At 36.2% G+C, this 6,845-nt stretch overlaps 1 long non-coding RNA gene across 1 annotated transcript; it reads right to left on the minus strand.

Annotated features, from left to right (window-relative positions):
* Positions 1-3,401: 3,401 nt before the first annotated feature.
* LOC149785835 (uncharacterized) lies at positions 3,402-5,977 on the minus strand. The gene is made up of 2 exons (XR_016425463.1): positions 4,243-5,977; positions 3,402-4,179 (listed from the first exon to the last, which is right to left on the minus strand). It is a non-coding gene; the product is annotated as an uncharacterized LOC149785835 (long non-coding RNA).
* Between the last annotated feature and the right edge of the window lie 868 nt (positions 5,978-6,845).

Genomic DNA, 6,845 nt, shown 5'->3' on the forward strand with positions numbered 1-6,845 from the left:
ATGCAAAAGAACATGAAAAGGATTGGATTAATTTGTTAAGTAACTACCACATTTTGGAATAGTCCAAATCGTTATTCCTTCTCAACCTTATAGAAATAGACCTTAACATGTTGCCAGTATGCATTATTTATTTTTGTATAATACATACCTATCTAAAAACAGGGTAGACCCATCTCTGCTGGGCAGTTTGGGAAGATAAAGACATTAACTCGGATGCCAAGGCAGACATGTGCCTGCACTGCACAGTTGGCTTCACATTATTGATGCTTAAGTAAAATAATTTGTATGTAATCCATCTTTCTTTGATAACTCTTTGTGCCTGATTGTAATCTGGATACATAGTGCGTGCCAACTTTTTTTCATTGTATGACTGACTGTATATTTATTTTTAAACTTTATGCTTGTTTACTAGCCAGTGGAGTTTTATTTCATGTTGAACTAATCACAGGAAGACTGAATTTTATGTTTTGCAAATTGTTAGACAAAATACAAATTAATATTCCAGTGAAACCATTGTAAAACGATTTAAGCAAACTTAATAGTTTCTTTTATGGGTGCTTGTCGTTGTTAGAGTATACAGGTGTGTCACAATGGTGAGATGTAGTTACATAACAATGGAGAACAACCTAGTGCTTTAAAAACAAGTACTGTTAATCCACAAATATTTCTATACGATTAACTTCAATTTTTTTCTCCAGTTATTAAAAGTCAAATTCTGACAGAATGTCTATGGTTTTCCTATCAGTAGGACCGTCTCCCCCCTCTTTCAGATGATATTGGAACTACTTTTGATTTATCTAACTAAAATATATCTGCAGTGGAGATGCCATATTGTTCACATTACTAGGTGGAGGAGGGCCAGAAATGTTACAATGATAGATGATAGTATTTATACTGTTGAATATTGTACAGTGAACTGCTTTGGATCAGACTAAACTATCCAACAGTAGATACACAACAATTCATTTATTTTATACCCTCATTTTAAATAACTGATTTTTAAATTTCTTTTCACAAAATTAAAGCGAATATAAATCTTATTTTTTAAGACAGAATCACAAAAAAAGTACATAGGATGAAAAAACCTGATTTGGTGTGCTGCTACATCATGTTAAAACTGCTATGATGGCATGTTAAATAGCAATAAGCCTATTGAGTCCTGCGTGCTTAACATGGCCAAATAAATGCTTGACAAGATCCTTTATGTAGAAAATTGACTGGATCATCGCACACAATGCGTTTGCATAGGAAGTCCTGTGCTGGGTGTATAAGAATTATTGTTCTGTTAATGAATGGTCAGACATTTGTTGAATGCACAACATTGGAACAAATTATTATACAGCTTTGCATTTAAGGTGTTTGTCTGCCCAAGATGTTGCAGTTGAAGTAAAATTTGGAGATGTAGATTATCCTGTGCAAAACTTATTTCGTACTGTCTTGTTTTGTTTGGATTCAGTCCATAACATATACACGCACATATAGTAAAGAACATAGTAAAAAGTAAACTTCTGTTGAAGTTAAAAGAAATTGTTTGAGTTTCTTGGAGGTTATGGAAGATTTTGTGTCCCATGCCATATAAAGTTTTTGGAGGAACTGATCCTATCCAACAGTTTCATCAATCTTTCCAGTTGTCATACTTTACATTCTGGAGCCAAACTAAAATGAAACGTTTGAGATGTGTGTAAGAAACTTTAGACACCTATCAAACTAATGGCCTGGACACCTTGTGCCGTAAAAAGTTTTGAAGTTTGATATGTGAAGATGATAGGAAGGTGCTTGATGTGGTATTGTTATCATATGATGGTAGTTGGTGTGGCAGTGTTATCATATAAAGATCATAGGATGGCAGTTGGTGTGACTGGTACTGTTGTCCTATGAGGATCATAGGATGGCAGTTGGTGTGACTGGTACTGTTGTCCTATGAGGATCATAGGATGGCAGTTGGTGTGACTGGTACTGTTGTCATATGAGGATCATAGGATGGTGATTAGTGTGGTATTTTATTCTTATGAGGATGATAGGATGGTGATAAGTGTGGTATTTTATTCTTATGAGGATGATAAGATGGTGATAAGTATGGTATTGTGTCATATGAGGATCATAGGATGGTGGATGGTAATTAGTATGTTATTGTAGTCATATGAGGGTCACTGTTCATTATGTCTTTAACTTTTGGTTTGTAGCAGCCACAAAATACACGAAAAACGTAAAATCACATTAATTTCTGGAGTGTAACTCAGAATCTGTTTTACATGCACAACTTGGTACACATCAAATTCTGGACTAGAGATCCCTATAACTACAAAGAAATTTAGGTTGTTGATATGTTTTATATTGCTGTGATAACAAGTTGTACATCAGCAAAATTTATTTCCAGAGTGTAAGTGAAAAGTTCGTTAACTCAAATTACAAGATTTGAGTCACATATCTAGCCCAGAGTTACCACCAGGTATCAAGGGTTTTTCACTTTGATTAATTTTGGACTTGATTTGGAAATAAGATGCAAGCTTCCTGTTCAAAATATAAACCATTTCAGCTATCGTGGAATTTTGTATACATGTCAAGCTAGTTTACAGGTAGATTCAATTGTGAGTAATCATTTATTACTGCTTTTGTCCTTACCATGAATAAAATTCAGTAAATTGGTAAAGTTGATAATTTCTGGGCTGTAATTAAAAAATTGATTTGACACAGCATTGCTCAAATTTTAATTAAAGTTACATTTAGGTTTTCATATTCTGAATGCATTCAAAACAGAGTTTCATAAAGATTTATATCTAGAGATGATCTAATCCAAATTCTTTTACCAACATTTTTTAATAATTGGCAGCATATTGGCCCTTGATTTACCCTTGATCTTTGTCCTATTAGCCAGAAGTTAGGTTTGCAATCAAGCACATCATGTCATTCTATAGGGCAGTCGTTACAGTCGGCCATCAAGTCTGCCTGGTCTTCTTCTTCACACTTCATGTCATTCTATAGGACAGACATTTTCAAGTCTGCCTGGTCTTCACACTTTGTGTCATTCTATAGGACAGTCATTTTCAAGTCTGCCTGGTCTTCACACTTCATGTCATTCTATAGGACAGTCATTTTCAAGTCTGCCTGGTCTTCACACTTCATGTCATTCTATAGGACAGACATTTTCAAGTCTGCCTGGTCTTCACACTTCATGTCATTCTATAGGACAGACATTTTCAAGTCTGCCTGGTCTTCACACTTCATGTCATTCTATAGGACAGACATTTTCAAGTCTGCCTGGTCTTCACACTTCATGTCATTCTATAGGACAGACATTTTCAAGTCTGCCTGGTCTTCACACTTCATGTCATTCTATAGGACAGACATTTTCAAGTCTGCCTGGTCTTCACACTTCATGTCATTCTATAGAACAGACATTTTCAAGTCTGCCTGGTCTTCACACTTCATGTCATTCTATAGGACAGTCATTTTCAAGTCTGCCTGGTCTTCACACTTTGTGTCATTCTGTAGGGCAGTCATTACAGTCATTTTCAAGTCTACCTGGTCTTCTTCACACTTCATGTCATACTATAGGACAGTGCTGATTTTAAATGGCTGCCAGAGCTCGAGCAGTTATACAGTCATTGCTTTTCAGTTTTTTTGTTGCGGCCCTCGTCTTCAAGAAAAAACATTTTTCAGTGGCCCATGGTGTCAGAAATGTTGGACAGCACTGCTATAGGACAGTCATTACAGTCATTTTCAAGTCTGCCTGGTCTTCACACTTCATGTGATTCTGTAGGGCAGTCATTACAGTCATTTTCAAGTCTACCAGGTCTTCTTCACACTTCATGTCATTCTATAGGGCAGTCATTACAGTCAGTCATTGTCAAGTCTGCCTGGTCTTCTTCTTCACACTTCATGTCATTCTGTAGGGTAGTCATTACAGTCATTGTCAAGTCTACCTGATCTTCTTCACACTTCATGTCATTCTGTAGGGCAGTCATTACAGTCATTGTCAAGTCTACCTGATCTTCACACTTCATGTCATTCTATAGGCCTGTTATTACAGTTATTTTCAAGTCTGCCTGGTCTTCTTCTCACATCATGTCATTCTGTAGGGCAGTCATTACAGTCAGTCATTGTCAAGTCTGCCTGGTCTTCTTCTTCACACTTCATGTCATTCTGTAGGGCAGTCATTACAGTCATTGTCAAGTCTACCTGATCTTCTTCACACTTCATGTCATTCTGTAGGGGAGTCATTACAGTCATTGTCAAGTCTACCTGATCTTCACACTTCATGTCATTTTGTAGGGCAGTCATTACGGCCATTGTCAAGTCTACCTGGTCTTCTTCTTCACACTTTTTGTCATTCTTCAGGGCAGTCATTACAGTCAGTGTGAAGTCTGCCTGTCTTCTTCATGCTTTCCAAAATTTTTATACAGATTTATGGGTTTTATGAAGAAGAAAAAACAGAGAATGATTTTGCTAAGCTGTCCAACTATGGATGTCCAAATAGAAGTGTTGCACAATTCCTCAACCATTTAAAATAAAGACTTTGGTATGTGATTGGAAGAGACCGGCACATGTATGGCACAATGGAAGAAAGTGGAAAGTTAAATAAAATAAAACAGGGCCAGGCTGCCTTGCTGTTGGTGTTTATTTTTATTTTTTTTTTGCTTTTTAATGAGGACTACATAGCCGCATTAAGTAACTTAGCATTGGGAGTTCTTATTGCTAGACTCACAGTCCTGGTTGATGGACAGTTTGTGGCATTGATAGGCTGCTAGCTTGTGACATTGTTGAACTAGGCTGCTAGCTTGTGACATTGTTGAACTAGGCTGCTAACTTGTGACATTGTTGAACTATCAGTTTGTTGCATTAATATGCTATTTGTGGCATTAGTGAGCTGTTTGTGGTATTGATAGACTGTAGCATTGATGGGCTGTTAGTTTTTAGCATTAATAAGCTCTGTATGGCAATTGCTATGCTGACATGCCTTTAAATGGCACCATGTGGCCATTGCTCTGCTGACAAACCTTTAAGTGCCACCAAATGGTCTTTATTGTTCTGACATGCCTTTAAATGGCACCATATGACCATTGCTGTGCTGACATGCCTTTAAATGGCACCATATGGCCAATATTATGCTGACATGCCTTTAAATGGCACCATATGGCCAATATTGTGCTGACATGCCTTTAAATGGCACCATATGGCCATTATTGTGTTGACATTCCTTTAAATGGCACCGTATGGCCAATATTGTGCTGACATTCCTTTAAATGGCACCATATGGCCAATATTGTGCTGACATGCCTTTAAATGGCACCATATGGCCAATATTGTGCAGACATGCCTTTAAATGGCACCATATGACCATTGCTGTGCTGACATGCCTCTAAATGGCACCATATGACCATTGCTGTGCTGACATGCCTAAATGGCACCATATGGCCATTATTGTGCTGACATTCCTTTGAACCCTAATGCATACAAACTGTCTCACATTATGGTGAATAATGTTCATGTTTCATGCAAAAGATACAGTGGTTATACAGATGTGACACTAGGGTTTGCAAAGCGTATCTAGATTTGGATTATCAAGTCAAGATTTTATTACATCAGTATCTTTTTTATAGCTTTTTTAACTTCAGACGTATTTCTTACAAAAACCTTGTTAGTCTAACTAAGCCAATAACTTCCTGAGGTAAACAAATGAAATTTTGCAGGCTTGATATTTCATGCCATTAACAGCAGTTTTTTATTTACTTTTTCTGTTATTTGACAAGCTGAAACCATACAGGTTGATAAATTATATTTTTTGTGCTTGTTTCTATTCATATGTAGATGACATTGATTAGATTCATTTTTATTAACAAAGTCACATTTTCCTAAACTTTTTAACTTTTTTGACATAACCTGTTAGGTCCTCATTGGGGGCATATGTATTCTACAAACACAACTCTAGTTTTACTTCATCAAAGAAAAAAGTGCCTTTCAGGTATTGAAACATTTTTTAAAGTCTGACAATTTTGCAGCCTGTTGTGTAGAATGACATGTTGTGATGATATATCAAGTTGTATTATTTTAGGAATGCCATTAAGCCAGTAATATGAATTTACTAATTTCATGACCTTTTGAGGTTTTTTAGTAAGGATAACTGCTGTATATGAACGTGTGCATGGATGGCACATTTTATATGCACACATAATCTATTCTTGGAAACATTGTCCAGCTTTTTAAATGTTTGTGTCAAGGATTTTAATTATACAATTATATTTTTTATACATGTTTATCAAGAATTGCAAGTTGTGATCATTCATTACATATGATTGCATGTCTGAACATCCACATGATGTGTATACACTAAATAAAGCTTCTAATATTTTACAGAAATCAATGAATAATGATTGTTACTGTGAAATTGAGTGGAAGTAGTTGTCTCCCCTCTTCCTATTATAAAGTAACATCTAAAGCATTGAAACATTGGATTAATTACTAGTCGTGGTCATATTGGATCACCTAGTACTGACCAATTAAAGGCATTCACACATGCAAACAGTCATAATGGATCACCCAGTACTGACCAATTTAAGGCATTCATACATGCAAACAAAAGGTCATATTGGATCACACAGTACTGACCAATACAAGGTATTTACAAGGTATTCACGCATGCAAATACAGTCATAATGGATCTCCTAGTACTGACCAATACAAGGCATTCACCCATGCAAACAGTCATAATGGATCACCCAGTATTGACCAATATAAGGCATTTACACATGCAAATAAAGGTCATATTGGATCACCTAGTTCTGACCAATTAAAGGCATTCACACATGCAAACAGTCATAATGGATCACCCAGTACTGACCAATATA

This window comes from Sinohyriopsis cumingii, chromosome 13 (assembly GCF_028554795.1).
Source record: "Sinohyriopsis cumingii isolate HCF-2022 chromosome 13, ASM2855479v2, whole genome shotgun sequence".
NCBI classification, from domain to species: domain Eukaryota; kingdom Metazoa; phylum Mollusca; class Bivalvia; order Unionida; family Unionidae; genus Sinohyriopsis; species Sinohyriopsis cumingii.